Genomic DNA, 7340 nt, shown 5'->3' with positions numbered 1-7340 from the left:
AAGTACTATGATGAAACATCAGATAATACAGAGACTTTGGAGATCAGTTTGGCTGTAATACAACTAAACATGCGATCACCATACAATCCAGCAATCTTATTTCTCAGCATTTGCCTATGAGAAATATAAGCATTAGTGTACACAAAGAGTTCTGTGTGATTGTTTATAAGGCTCCACTCAGTCAGGGTAAGAGCAGAGGAATATCTTCTGTGAGCCCTAGAGTGGCACAAATGAGCTCGTGGATGTGAGGTGAGTTTACCTGCAGGACAGAAAAGCCTGGCAAACAGTCAAAGACCAGAGGGAGAAGAGTGTGCTGGTGGCTACCAGACACAAAAGCATCAATGGATCCCATGCTATTCCAAAGTCACCATTTTGGAGAAAGTGACCAGGTGGAGAAAATGAAGCAGGACTCTTATTTAAAGTTCCACTTCAGTCATTCAACTGAGTGAGCTTCTAAAATGCAAATGATGCTGCTGGAGAGCATGAGAAAAAATTTCCTTTATGCATGCATGGTTTGCTTTAAATTCTTAACAGTAAAAACCATATTTACATTTTAATAGTAAATGTTTGCTTCTCTTCTCAATTTAAAGAATTTTCAACCTAAAATATCTAGAGATATTTTAAGTTTCAGTATTCTTTCTTAGGCGTTTTTTTTTTTTTTAAGACTCATAGAAATGTCATTTCGGCAGCACAGATAGTACAATTGGAATGACACAGAGGAGGTTAGCATGACCCCTGAACAAGGATGACACACAAATTTGTGTGAAGTATTCCATTTGCATGATTATCATTAAAAATCAAAGAGGTTATAAGACTTTTAAAAACCTTTTTCAGGCCTTTAAATTTTGATCTAGTGTCATTTCCAGTTTCTTTAGTAGTTCTCAAATTTTGGTAAGCCCAGTTGCTTTTACATTGTACGTACTTAAAAGTGCAGTTTAGATGAGCCAAAATTATTTAGAGGTCATTTGTATATTCTTTCTCACCTGCTTATTTCATCAAATTAGTTAAATTCATCAAATTAGGAAATTTATGATATAGAAGTGTTATTGAAGTTTTATCTAGAAAAGCATTGAGAGGCAAAAAAAAGTTAACTTAAGTTATCATTAACTTAAGTAATTCAAATCATTATTATCTCATTGATTTTCAATATTGAGGAAAATAAGATTCCTGCCATGAAAGGGCATACCATGAGAGTGCATTCATAAGGGAATGTCACTTTTTGCCCCTTCCTTTGTTTTTGATAGGAGACATTTCTTATGATCTTAAAAGGCTTCCAGATTGTTTTCCCCCCCAAATAAGATCAATGACCAACACCCTAAACAAACCATCTAGATTTCTTGGCAGATGGAAATTTGTTTCTGTTCCTGGGAGATATTTCCTATCGGAATGATGTCTAGCTATTGCCCGTCATCATTACCAAGTGCATCCTCTCATGGTTGACTTATTTAGTGTTTTACACAACAGTTATTAACAGGATGTTGGTAAATGTGTAATAAATGACTTTTGCACTTAGTCCCTCCCTGTTTTAACTTTGCACAACGTTTGCTATTATCACATATTTTATAATTGGCTGTTCTCTTGAAGGACTGTGTCCTACCACTGGCAAGTACAAGTCATTGGAGTAGAGAGTTTGTCTTTCTCATCACTGTGACTCACTGCCTAGAAAATCCTAGGTACTCAATCAAAATGTGGTAAGTGAGCTAATGATTAAGTAAATGAATGATATTATAAACTTTCAGGAGGTAATAATCCCTTCATGAACTAAATTAACTGTATTTGTGCCCAACAATAACTTTGATAAATAAGATTCGCAAATTATCTGTAAGTTAGCATTCTTAGAGTGTCTCAAATAATTATACAGAAAGTAGTATGCAAACTTAAAGTCATTATAAATGACTTTATAAAACTCAAATATAAATGTCATTTTATCTGTAAGAAGGTATAGCTTTCCTCAAGATTCATTATTCTAAAATAATGGGCATTTAAAAGTTTTATGTTGATGCTGAAGTTCAGGAGATCAGACAACTTGCTAATTATCTACTAATGCTTCCAAAAGCCTGATAACTTTTAAGAGGATAACTACTAATTTGCTCCATTATTATTCTTAAAGATAAGACATGATAGACAAGAAATTTCTAGGCAATTATTCTTCTCTGGTGTGGTTAGAAGGTTCTAGGCAGATAAAGGAATCATTTAATCATTCAAAAGGAGCACCATTTACTGGAAAAGGTCTGTTAAAATTTTATCATGATTGAAAATACAAAAAGACATTTTAAGTGGAAAATGCAGTTATTGCACACAATTGACATGGCTGTAGAGATGACAAGGTGAAAAGATTTCTGATCAGACATTTATTATAAAAGCTCAGGGAAAACAAAAGTTTCTGCTTCTCATTTCCCCGTTATTGCTTGCTCATTTTCTTTACTTGCTAAGTTCACATTTAAATCATACCCATATGTTCTCAGTTTAAACTGCAGCCATATTTCTAACATCATCCATTTCCCACCTAGAAAAATGACTCAATGTCACTTTCAATGCTTCCTTTTATGTTTGTGTTTGACAGAGAGTACACACACTTAGAATCTGTGTGGAGCGGAAAAAGCTTTTAAAATAGTGAGGCACATTTCACAGTTACTTCCCATTGGCAGGTGGTAAATGATGGAGCTCTCAGGCTCTAATCTCACACAGACCTGAGCTCAGACAACATTAGCTGTGTGTAGAGTTTATATTCCAATTCTGGGCTACAAAATTGGGGATAATAACAGTACCAATTTCATAGGGCTGGTGAGGATGGTAGGAGATAATGCACAGAGGTCCTGATGACAACTCATGTGCTATGAAATATGTTGAGGGTTTAAATGACCACAATTAATGTTCCAACCCTGAGGAAATCAGCATGCTGATTATCCCTATTTTCAGATAAAAAAACTGAGGTAAAGCTTGGTGTACATGGGTACTTATACTTGTTACTTAAGTAAAAACAGCCCAACAGTCAATAAACACTACATTGGCCCTAGAACTAGGTTAAATATTTTACATGATTTTCTAAGCTGATCTTAACACCATCCCTCAGCAGCAGTACTGTTGCCCCCATTTTACAAATGAGTAAATTGAGATTTAAAGGAGTTTATTTTATGTCTAAATTCCTTGAGCTAGAAAGCAAAAACAACCATCACAAAAATTAGTTCTGCCCAACCTGTATTACTGTGTAATAACTCTAGCCCTTTACCTCCTATTTAGGTGATTAAATTAGGAAAGGCAAATGAATTTGACATACAGGTAGGTTGTAGACAAAGAAGGAAAAGAGCATTCAAACTGAACATAGTTTAATTGAATACACATATGTTAATCTTCTAGATAACATGTCAAGTACCAGGATAAAGCCAAGTGATAATTTATTTAGTTGTAAGATACCACCATTTGTAACATGGGACATTATTTTATTTACAGGTAAGGAAGTGTTCATTTGTAACATGGGACATTATTTTATTTACAGGTAAGGAAGTGTTCAATATAGGGATTGTCATAAGAGGCTCCCCATTGAATTGAGATAAATACATACTTGTTGTCAGGGTAAACAAGGAATAAATGCATAAGCAGAAAAGAACAAAGGAAGTCATAGCTCTCACTCTTAGCATTGGATGAAAGAGGGAAAGCAAATCTCATCCTAAAATTTAAAGCTGATGCTCACTTACCCTTGTGTTCTGAAGATACAGTACATTTTAACTTAAAACGATTTCAGGTTGGTAGTTTCTGATAGAAGAAACTCAATACTCTCAATTAGAAATCACTGGATTTTGAGCTTATAATTCTGAATTGCTATTGATTATAAACTGCATTCTGATTTCAGAGATGTTAAAATGTGAATAAATGCATCTCAGAATGAATGAAAGATGATATTAATATACTTCCTGCCTTAAAAGAGTTGTGTGATTAACAAGATAAAACACAATCAATAACATAAGTTGCATGGCTGGCAGGTGTGTAGGTAAATGAGAATTCAAAATGGACAAACTTCTGAGAAGAAACGTGAGGTGGGACATCTTAGTGGGGAGTTGGAATTGGATCTGGACTTTGTGACCTGGATTAGGTCATAATATATTTAGAGTAAAAGAAAAGATAAAACCAGCACAGATGACCAGCTTGCCGTGGGTAGTAATGGCAGTAAGTTTAGAAAGTCCTATCAAGGAGACATAATAGATGTTACCTAAGGGAAGGATAAGATAAAGAGTTAAGATGGAAAAAAATTCATTCAATTCATGTATTTGTCCAGTGAACCACATGACCAAAGAACACAACTGCCCAATCAAAGAGCAGTAAGTAGCTGTTATATACCAGATACTGTCCTGGAAAGCAGGGGATAAAGTGATAGGTAATACAGCATCTTGTCCTGTGGGTTAAATCTTTGAGTGAAATAATATCATAATAGCTGGAATTTATTGAGCAACTATTATTTTCTCCAGGTACTGTGTAGATAAGTTATGGTGTATCTTATATTTCAAAACAAAAATATATTTACTTTAGAGAGAGAAACCTGAGATTTAAAGACATGGAGATTTTTCTGCACCTCTTCTTAATACATCTCTAAGATGGATTTTATTACTTATGATATTTCCTTACTTACATACATTATACAGAGACACAGTCATAAAATAATGAAAATCCTGGAAAAAGACTTTGCAACTTCTCTAAATAACTGGAAAAGTTGTTGCATGTTATAATTTAGAAAAATATATAGAGTAATGAAGGTTGAAGTCAACTAATATATCTCAAATTGGATGTAGAGTTTGGCCAAAGTTATTTTGGAAAGTTAGCTAACGCATGACAAATCAATGATGTTATGAATTGTTTATAGGAAATTGTTAATCACAAGTTACATGACATTACAGTCACATAAATATAGACAGAACAATTACTATGGCTTGGATAAGTGTTCCCAATACTCACATGTATTAAAATCTTGGTTGTACTGTTATTGGGTGCTGATAGAATGTTAAAGATATAAAGCCTAGTGGGAAGAGGTGAGGTCACTGGGAATGTGCCTTTGAAGGGCATATTGGGACTCTATCTCTTCTTTTCTCTTTTTGCTTCCTGGGCACCATGAGGTGAGCAACTTCTTCCACCATATGCTCCCCATTACATACTTCCTACCATGATATGCTGTTTGCCACAGGTCCAAAGGCAATAGGTCCAAGTGAACATTGAATGAAACATCCAAAACTGTGCACCAAAATAAGTCTTTCCTCCTTTAAAGTTAATTATCTAAGGTATTTTGATACAGTAATGGAAAGATGACTATTAAAACAATTTTACCCTAAGTTTGATAAAAACTGGTGTGTATCTCAAATTTTTCTCAGCATCTTTCAAAGTAGAAATGTTCCTTCTCTAGTTGCTTTTGGAAAAAGAATTGACAGCTTTTAGCAGCATCTCTTTCTGGGGCTGTCTTTCCATGAAAACAACTGCATCATCCAAGATTTTGTTCCCTTCCCAGGGCAAGCCACATGCAGCAACTAATCCATGAAGGCTATGAAGGCATGCCAGGCTTGTTCCAATTCAGAACAACTTTGAAGAGTCATCTCTGTAGGATAATTGAATTAATTCTGACTCCTCCTGGGTAGTTAGAATAATGGCCATCCAAAGATATTTGTGTCCTAATTCCCCAGACCTGCGACTAGGTAAGGTGAAATGGAAAAGGATTCAAGGTTGCACATGGAATTCAGGTTGCTGATAAACTGTTGGTAGGACAGGAGTATTATCCTGGATTATCTCAGAGAACCCAAAGTAATCACAAAATTTCTTAAAAGTGGAAGAGGGAGACAAGAGAGACTTCATCTATTGTGACTGGATTTGAAGATGGAGAGAAAGGGCAGGAACCAAGGAATAAAGATGGTCACTGTAAGCTGAGATAGGCAAGAAATTGAATTTTTCCTGAGAGTTCCCAGAGAGGAACTCTTCTAGGCAGACATGTTCATTTCAGCTCAGTGAGTGCTGTGTTGGACTTCTAATCAACAGAGCCTGAAGATAACAAATGTGTGTTGCTTTGGTCCTCAAAATTCGTGGTAATTTTCTGTAAAGCAACTAAAACTATGGTCTCTCTTTGATCACTGTGACTTCCTTCTTCCCCTTGTGGTTGGAAGGATCAACTTCATACAGCAAACTTCTGTCTCAAAGTCTTGTTCACATGGGACATGACCTAAAGCATTAGCAAATATTTTTTCCGTTTAAAATATAGATCTCAAGCTCAGCTGTTCATTAGTGGGCAAGTAATAGGGCAAGTGTCTCATCTCAAAGGCACAAGATAGTGCAGTTTTATTTGCCAATTTGCAGCCTGGATAGACTGTCAGTCTGTGAGACTTTAGTGGAGTGTGACTAGAACATACTGTCAGTCAGGTAGATCAGAGGCTGCTATTGTTTGAATGTTTGTGCTGCTTACAAAATACATGTTGAAACTTAAACTCTAATGTGACAGTATTCAGAAGGGGGTAGTTTTAGGAGATGATTAAGTCATGAGGGTTCTGCTCTCATTAATGCAATTAGTGCCCTTTGTGTTAAGGCTGGAGGGAATGAGCTAGGTCCTATTTACCCTTCAGTCCCTTCCACCATGTGAGGTCATAGTGTTTAAGTTGCTATCTTGGACTCAGGGAGCAGGCCCTCAATCAGTCAGCAAATTTCCTATCACCTTTATCTTGGACTTCTCAGCCTTCAGACGTGTTGAGCAATAAAGGTCTATTATTTATAAATTCCTCCATGTAAGGTATTTTATGATAGCTGCAGAAAAAGACAAAGAAACCTAGGTCTTTGTTAAAAGACCTTTCAGCTATATCAGGAAAACGCAAACACCATAGGTCATGTCTGCTGAGAACACTTTGGGGAAAATCTGTGAAGTGTATTTTAGGAATCCAGTTTAGGAGACAGGTAGACAGATTAAGAACCAGAGGGCCTAGTCAATAAAATTTCTGTGTGATGACCTGTGCCTAATATGTAAGAAGCTCTCTATTTCCATCCTCATGCAGACAAGAGAGACTCTTGTTCTGCTTGGAAAGCCTCTTCAGAGCATCATTTCCACAGAACAGCAGGAAAAGGCATTTTTCTGCTTGTGCGTATTTTAAAGGAAATAAAGCTATATTATAGAAGACAAAAGGAAAAAATATCAAACAATTTCTCTTTTCTAATTTAAAAACAAAACCAAAATAACAAGGCCCAGATGTATGTTTGAATGTCGCTATGCAATGACAAGGAAAACAAAATGTGCTCCACATTACTGCCTGTCAACGTAGCACCCAGCATGCAGGGAAAGAGTGGGGTAAAAGCTCCCATTAGTGTCACCGAAGCTGTGTCTT

The 7340-nt window shown here is 36.0% G+C and overlaps 1 non-coding gene across 1 annotated transcript; it reads left to right on the top strand.

The window, feature by feature from the left end:
- Window positions 1-676: 676 nt before the first annotated feature.
- Window positions 677-780, top strand: LOC141422041 (U6 spliceosomal RNA). The gene has a single exon (XR_012446707.1). It is a non-coding gene; the product is annotated as a U6 spliceosomal RNA (small nuclear RNA).
- The last annotated feature ends 6560 nt before the right edge of the window (window positions 781-7340 follow it).

Source organism: Castor canadensis, chromosome 3 (genome assembly GCF_047511655.1).
Source record: "Castor canadensis chromosome 3, mCasCan1.hap1v2, whole genome shotgun sequence".
Classification (NCBI taxonomy): Eukaryota; Metazoa; Chordata; class Mammalia; order Rodentia; family Castoridae; genus Castor; species Castor canadensis.
The sequence above is the reverse complement of the archived record's forward strand: the minus strand, read 5'-3'. Positions and strand labels throughout refer to the sequence as shown.